Source organism: Pleuronectes platessa, chromosome 6 (genome assembly GCF_947347685.1).
Source record: "Pleuronectes platessa chromosome 6, fPlePla1.1, whole genome shotgun sequence".
Taxonomy (NCBI): Eukaryota; Metazoa; Chordata; class Actinopteri; order Pleuronectiformes; family Pleuronectidae; genus Pleuronectes; species Pleuronectes platessa.
Genome location: NC_070631.1, coordinates 7,708,318 through 7,716,381, shown reverse-complemented (window position 1 = coordinate 7,716,381; position 8,064 = coordinate 7,708,318).

Below are 8,064 nucleotides of genomic sequence, written 5' to 3'. Positions count from 1 at the left end.
TATGGGGGATGTCCTGTGTAACGTAGTAACAAGTCAAGTAACTTTTTAACTGTGCTGCGTGTCTCAATCTAAATCTCACTGACACAATTAGAGTCCATGAAAAAGACTGAGAGCTTTTAGGCAATACAAGTTATAGAAACAAATATTTTTCTTCACATTTTGAACAAAAGTATTTAAATCACACTTGTTAAAGTCCAAGTCAACATTATTTTACAGGAAACAGATGGTATTTAAAAAGCTGTTTCTCACTTATCCCCGGTGTAAACATATAAGTTGACAGAACGTATAAAATAATTACTCAAAACGTAGTACACAGTACGGCATAGTTTGCAGTCATACTGATTTGACAAGTTTCTCTTATTGGCCGAGCCCAGCTTTGATTTTATTCTTTAAACTTCAGCTGCAAAAAGTGAATATTTGGACTTTTTATACTTTTGTCTTTGTCCTCACTGGAGAACATTTGACTCAGGTCCAGGTTAGAAGGGAAGTTTAGGATCTTTCCACATTCTTTCCACTTTATAAAAAGGTACAATCTACGACCTGAACCTGATGAGATGAAAAAATTCCACGATGCATTCAAGACACTTTATCTCCCTGCTGCATCAAGCGAGTATCCATTTTCTATACATTTTCTGAAATGCCTCATTCGTTTGTTTTGTCGATATGGGTATGGGAAATGTTGAATATATGAATAATTGATCACAAGTATAAAAAAATGCAAGTCAGGGGCACGTGAGGAACAGCTGATCCTCATGAGAATACCATTCATACATAATGCACTTTCTCTTTTAGTTCAAAACAATAAACTGGTGATGAATCAATGTCAACACAAGTGTTTATATGTAGATATAATTGATGCATTATGACAGGTTTATAGCTCTCAACATGAACCCCTGAAATAAAACTCAAAGGAGGAAGAAAGAAAGAGTAAAAACATATGTATTTTATTTAGCAGCACTTTAAATTACAGTTTTTCTGTGGTAAATGGTTATAAAAAGGTCAGGGCCGCAGTTATGAGATTATATTTTAATTTCTCATATTTTTCGCTGTCTGTACAATTCTTTGTGCTTTAACCGGCATCGCCAGGCTCAATTAAAAGTAAAGAAAAGTCATTTCATCCAAAAGATTTCAGCTACTGCACATTGTAACTGTCACATGTCGTATTCTGCTCAAATCAGCGGAGCAATAGTCAGAGCTACTGTAGGCTCCTCAGTCAACCGTTAAATTTGGACTCATCTCAAACACAATCTTTACGAAATTGCAGATACTCCAAAGCACTTTACAGGCGTGAAAACGTGTCTAACTGTTATATGTTATATGTTTTAAGGGATTCATTCCCATGGAGTATATGAAATGTAGCTCACAACAGTATTTTCAATAAAGTTTATTTCCCGTGGATGAAGCGTTATCTGTGGAGAGCTGCCGGTTGACAGGAGCATGAGCGAGATTGTGATCAAACGACCGCAGAGCATGCGACGTTGTGACTACAGCAATAATCAAGAAATCACATGGTGTGTGTGTGAGTGTGTGTGTGTGTGTGTGTGTGTGTGTGTGTGTGTGTGTGTGTGTGTGTGTGTGTGTGTGTGTGTGTGTGTGTGTGTGTGTGAGCGTGTGTGTGAGCGTGTGTGTGTGTGAGTGCACGCATGCATCGTTTGCTCTTGTGACCACTGGGCACTGAGTGGGCCGAACGTCTTAGTATCATTTCCTCTCTCCTTCTGTCTCTCCCATTCTCACTTCCTCATTCACACTACGACATCCTGTAAACACAGATGTAAATAGCACTGGGAAAACACATCACTTTGTTTGCGAACCATATTTTAAACCTGAGATGATACATTGTGAAATTGTGTTTCTTCACCCGACTGATGATTCTTCTGACTCAGGAACTGGAACAGTAGAATTTGTAATGACGACAGAACATGACCAAAACCAGTTCATCTGTGTGTGTGTGTGTCAATTTCAAGAGCACAGAAGGGAGGGCACAGGTGACAATAGACTGATGACCCCTCTGCAAGCATCTCACCTTTACAGTTTGACTGAGAGAAGGTTTGTGAGGTCGGCTGTTGAGATAAAGGGCAACAGAACCTATCGCTGTGAAAAGAATGAGGAAGCCAAGGATCGGAGATCGTTGATGGCGTTTTCTATGGATGAATGAAATCACAAAGACTGAGAAAAAGGAACAATTCACAAGGTAGCAGGACAAAGATATGACTCCCGCCAACACACACGTACACTAACACACAGAAAGACACACACACGTAGCTTTGACAAAGCCAATGTGAGACACACGCAACTGTGTGTGTGTGTGTGTGTGTGTGTTTGTGTGTGTGTGTAAGTGACTCACCCCGTGTCAGTTACTTACTAAAGTGTCCTTTCCTTTTTTACTTCACACCTCTCCAGTTTGCTATTTTTGGGCCATGTTAGCAGAACTAGTAGTATCTCTCCCTCTCTCTATCTTCCTCTCTCTCTCTCTCTCTCTATCTCTCTCTCTCTCACACACACACACACACACACACTACGAGATGCAAAACCCGTAGGGGGTGATTTGGAACAGCTAGAGGAGACGTGCATCTTTTATGGTGCACTGGCACAGTAGCTGATTCGATGGAGCAAGACAACAATATCCAGGGTTACTCGCAAAGTGAAAAATATCGTATTGCATAAGATGGTGAAAGGACCTGATCACGTAAATGCAACAGTAGCTATCTCCCACAAAGGCATGCACACACAGACACGCACGCACAAACACACACACGCGCACACACACACACACACACACACACACACACACACGCACACACACACACACACACACAGAGTGATGTCCTAATAGTGTCCTGGGGCAGAGGCGGGCCGGGGTAGAGAAACTGGAGCTGAGGCAGTGTGCTGACTCAGGGAACAAATCTGTGTGTGTATGTGTGAGAGAGAGAGAGGGAGAGAGAGAGAGAGAGAGAGAGAGAGAGAGAGAGAGAGAGAGAGAGAGAGAGAGAGAGAGAGAGAGAGAAAGAGAAAGAGGGAGAGAGAGGAGGACATTGAACTTGCGTGTGCACGGACCAGAATGTCCTGACCACCACTCTGAGCACGTTATATTGTTTCACTCACCACTCGGAGGTTGAGGCCGAAGCTGGTTTCTGTCGAGACAGCGGAACCAAAAACACAAAGTCTTATTCTTGATAGAATCCCATTGAGGAAAAGGAGAAGTACAAAAAAAAATGTCTGTGTTTGTAATTTGCCTTTTAAACTGCACTCCTCACTTGTTCTTCTCAGTTGCTGCTTTGCCAGAGATTAGAGTTTAAGTCCCATTATACTAAATGCCCTTTTAAATGTCATTTTGAATTTGTTTTGCTAAGGATAATTATGTGATCAGACATATGTTAAACCAAGCTCAGTAGAGCACAGACCTCCAACAAGGTCCAACAAATTCACCAAGTTACACACACTCATAGATATCAGTTTCCTTAATGCGCCTGATATTTATATATTTATATGATCCATATATTATTCTGTAGTAGATCAGTCGAAATTCTCACTCCTTCAGAAAGTGAAAAAGAAGGTGAGTGTATCGCCGCCCCAAAGTCTGTGCTGTGAATAGAGCCCCAGCTAACAATTATTTTTATTATCGATTTTATCTAACCTTTCTCGAACCCATGCCCTTTAGCCCTGGCTTGTTATTGCCGCCCACTCCTGAGCACTGACATATAAAACCTTCCATGAGAGATTGTGTATGACTTTTAGGGTGAGTTCACTTTTAGTTTTACTTCTGAAAAAGTGCTCGGCCTGTTAAACTGACGTGTGTCTTGGTCGGTTCGATTTAGCAGCTTCTATGTTTCTCAGCTCCAACTTTTGTGATTACAATGTTTTCACAAATTTTTGGAGAATGATTTCCAAAACTATACAAATACTTGTAATAAACCATCCGGGCTCTACACACATTGAGTATGTGTGTGCACAAACATGAGGTGTATGGGTGTAATGTGATGTACTTATGCAGCCTGTGCTCGAGACAGAAGAGGAGCAAGTCAGCAACATCCAGGTGGTTTTGTTTTACCCTCAGATTTCACTTCCCCCATTTCTCTCTCTCTCTCTCTCTCTCTCTCTCTCTCCCTCTCTCTCTCTCCCTCTCTCTCTCTCCCTCTCTCTCTCTCCCTCTGTCTCCCCCTTCGACCTCTCTCTTTCCTCTCGCTCGCCCGTACTCGTCCCCTTGTTGTCTCCCTGTGTCTTTCCTGCCTCATTGTTTGTCCTTTCTCTCTCTCTCCGGCTAAAAATACTCGCTGCCCTGTCACTATAACAGATCACCTGCGAGGAAATTTGTTGCCAGCAGCGGACAGTGTTTGATAAAACAGCAACAACACACACACCGACAAACACAAACACACACACACACTGGTCATACGCAAGCTGTGAGCCTGATACTATAATGGTGTCAGTGGATTAGTATTTGAGACTGAAACATAAAGTGTGTTTGCGTGCATGTGAGACACAAAGGTGCAGAGAACCTCTTGGGACGGACTGTGCTGTTGAGATAGGTGCAATAGTTACATTAGGTCACAGCAGTGTGAGAGCTGGAATAACAGATACTCTCTCACTCAGAGAGAGAGAGAGACACACAGGGTTGCACCTGGGCTGTTCAAAATAACAGGAATATATTGTGTGAGGGAACAATACGTAGTGTAGCAGACAAAGGAAATGTGTGTGAATACGTGTGAAAATGGGTTTTCGTGTAGGAGAGAGGAGGAGCGGGCGTGAAGAAGGAGCGGGGTTGACGGACCACTCTTGTGACTCGTAAGAAAATTAAATAAACAACAACTTCTCACTCCTGCTTTCACACTCGATGTGCATCTCAGCCGAGTCGCTCGGAGAAGACGGCGTGAGGTGTCGCACCGCGCGGCGCCCGGGAGGAATGTTCCTCATATTGCTCCGGTTCCCATGGAAACTGGGCAGTGACCTGTGGCGACCCCCCCGGAGGACCGGAGAGGGACAGAGGTGAAGTTGTCGTTTAGCACAGGTCAGTGGACGGACATTACTGCATTCATCATCTACTTGCGGGTCACCATGGTGAAGTCGATAATCAGCCGCGGTGATGAAGACAAACTGTGTCTCCGTGCACGTAATGATGTTAAAGGACGCAGCTTACGAACCTGGACTCTAATCATCACGTGCCAGCTTGTGTGAACACGTCTGTAAGTGTGACGACACTGTCCACTTATTTTATGATATTTATGTATTTTCATCGGGTCTGTTACATGATCATTTTCTTGCATTCGGCGGCCTCGCTCTTTCACTCTCTTTCTCGCCTTCTCTTTCACTGTGTGTGTCTGTTTATGTGTGTGTGTGTGTGTGTGTGTGTGTGGGTGTAAAAGCATGTAGCACAGCCCCACTACCTGTATTTTCGACAGGCCGTGCTGTCTCATTATCAGAGTGACATTTGTGCAGTCCTGTGGAGCCATCTGGATCCGTCCCACACACATGTGAGAGAAACCAGCCTGGGTTTGGATCTGACTCACATCAAACAGCCTCTCTGCCCACACACGCACACTAACACACACACACACACACACACACACACAGGAACACAGACGGCACGAATAGAGCAGTTTCCAGTGGCGAATATTTGACATTTAACGAATAGTGAGAGATTGAGTAAAACATTCCAGCAGATGCTTCACAGTAAGAGTTTCCAATCACAACAACGGAGGGTCATTGAAAATGCAAGCATATAAAAGCTGTTGACGGCTGAAGAGCTTAGCCCAGTGGCCCACACTGCTATAATGTCAGTATCGGTGGGGTGTGTCATCTCAAACTTGTGTGTATGTGCGTAGGTGTGTGTGTGTAAGTATGGGACAGCCCCACAATGAAAGCACATGGCTGGTTACATGCCACAGGTTGGAGTTGTGAAACTGCGTGCAGAGCGGGCACAGAAGAAGGAGACGAGGTACCCGACGGCTTCATGGTCCCGGAAAGTCCCGAAGTTCACTCTTTAATCAAAGGTGTCACTTTGTTCTTAGTTTCAACAAGATGAAAATCACAGTGAAAGAACCTGGCACAGAAAAAAAGACCTGGCAGCACTGAAGATGAAGAAATGAACAATTTCTGTATAAATAATATTTGCAAATATGGAGGAAGTACCAATGAATGGAAGCACTTTTTTGTGTTAATTCACAGGTTTTTCTAAATTCCTAGAATCACTACTCTCTGAAAATGTCTGTGGTCTGGTTTGTGTTCCGTATACTGAAGTTATGGGAGAGAAGAGAAAAACAAAAAAGGCCTGTGTGAGTCAAAAACAGAAGAGATCTAAGAGTGTTTGTGTGTGTGTGTGTGTGTGTGTGTGTGTGTGTGTGTGTCAAAATGCTGCATCTGGAAAAATTGTATATCCTTGTTACCGGGGGACGTTATGACTGTTGTGAAAAGACCAAATGTAGTTTCACTATGACTGTGCCAGTTCAGGCTGTCTGCAGAGAAAAACACGCATGTGCACATACACTGGTGACCCAAAAGACCTCGAAGTCAGCTAACGGAGTCATTATCAAACAAATGCTATAGGTGATGTGTGAATAGTGCATGCACATATGCGCACATGAGTGTTCCCTCTCTCTCTCTCTCTCTCTGAGGCTCTCTACACAGAATTGCGGGCCTCCAGAGTCCATTACCTGAGTGGCTGTGTGCATGCAGGTTGCAGTGTGCCCCTGTGATGTTCATTGGCATGCTAAAGCTCTGCTGCATGCAGGGTAGGCCTCTCTCTATCCCCCCTTCATCTCACTCTCTTTTTTTCCCCTCCTACCTTCTCTCATCCATAATTGATCGCTCCCACTGTACCAACTTCATTTGCTGGCAGTGAATAATGAATGAGACACGGAGTGGAGGCGCTTTTTCCTCTCCACTGGTTTGATGCCCGATTAGCCGTTTACAGTGTGTACAGCTATCCGTGACCGGGCCTGGGGTTTTCCAACGTGTGCCACCGAGTGAAGAGATGCTCCCAAGAAGGCTGCCCCGCCTCAGGGAGAAGAGCCATGACAGCGTGAAGAAGTAATATATATATATATGTATATATACGTAGCAATCCCATTGATTAACATTACATAAGACAGAGAAACAAGCGTCATTCATCACCGAGCAAGCGTGTATTCATACGTGAATGAAGCTTGTGACGCAGAGAAACAGCTGGGCGGTTGCATGGAGATGAACCCCGTGACTTACAGTGAGTGTATAACTGCCATTAAAGCAGAGTCGTCACACACACACACACACACACACACACACACACACACACACACACACACACACACAAACACACACACACGGCTGCACATGCTACATACTGTACCTGGCTCACAGTCGCACAGTTTCAAATACACACGCCAGCTCACACACACAGACACACACTGTGTCACCGTGCTGCAGTGAGATGTGCCGAGGTTCATGCCATGTGATGCACATTCCACTTACCTCCTCTGCACAGCTCGATGGTCTCTCAAGCCGTGTCCAACACGCAGCCTCACTCACCCGCTCACACTCAACCACATTCATTAAAATGCACGTTTCAGTTCCACAATGTGCTGCAGAAGTGCAAGGGAGGCAATTTAGAACGTTCGGGCCTAAAGATGACGGTACTGTTTGTTACGGGGGGGGGGGGGTAGAGTTACATCAAACAGAGCCTTGAAACGCCGCCTCACATGTCCTGGAAAAGCTGACACGAGAGGAATGCCCCTACCCGTCCTCCCGCACCTTCATCCCTTAGTAACACACACACACACACATGCCCACGCCAACACAACCTCATTCATGAAAAAGAAAAAAGGACATTTGCTGACACAGGCATGCACAGATAAAAGAGCCACATTGTTACCAGTCTGCTGTTAGAGAAAGTTGTAATTGACAGAAGGGGCTCAGTGTGGGCAGCAGAGGGCTGACCACACAGCAGCTGCTGGACTTGAACTGCAAACCGATGGAACCAGTGTGTGTTTGTGGTGGGAAGAACGGCGGCGGCGATGGTGAGAAGACGGTGAGACGATGGGTACGTGGAAGAAGAAGACAGCACTGAAGAGAAGGAGAAGGAGTTCAGTTTAA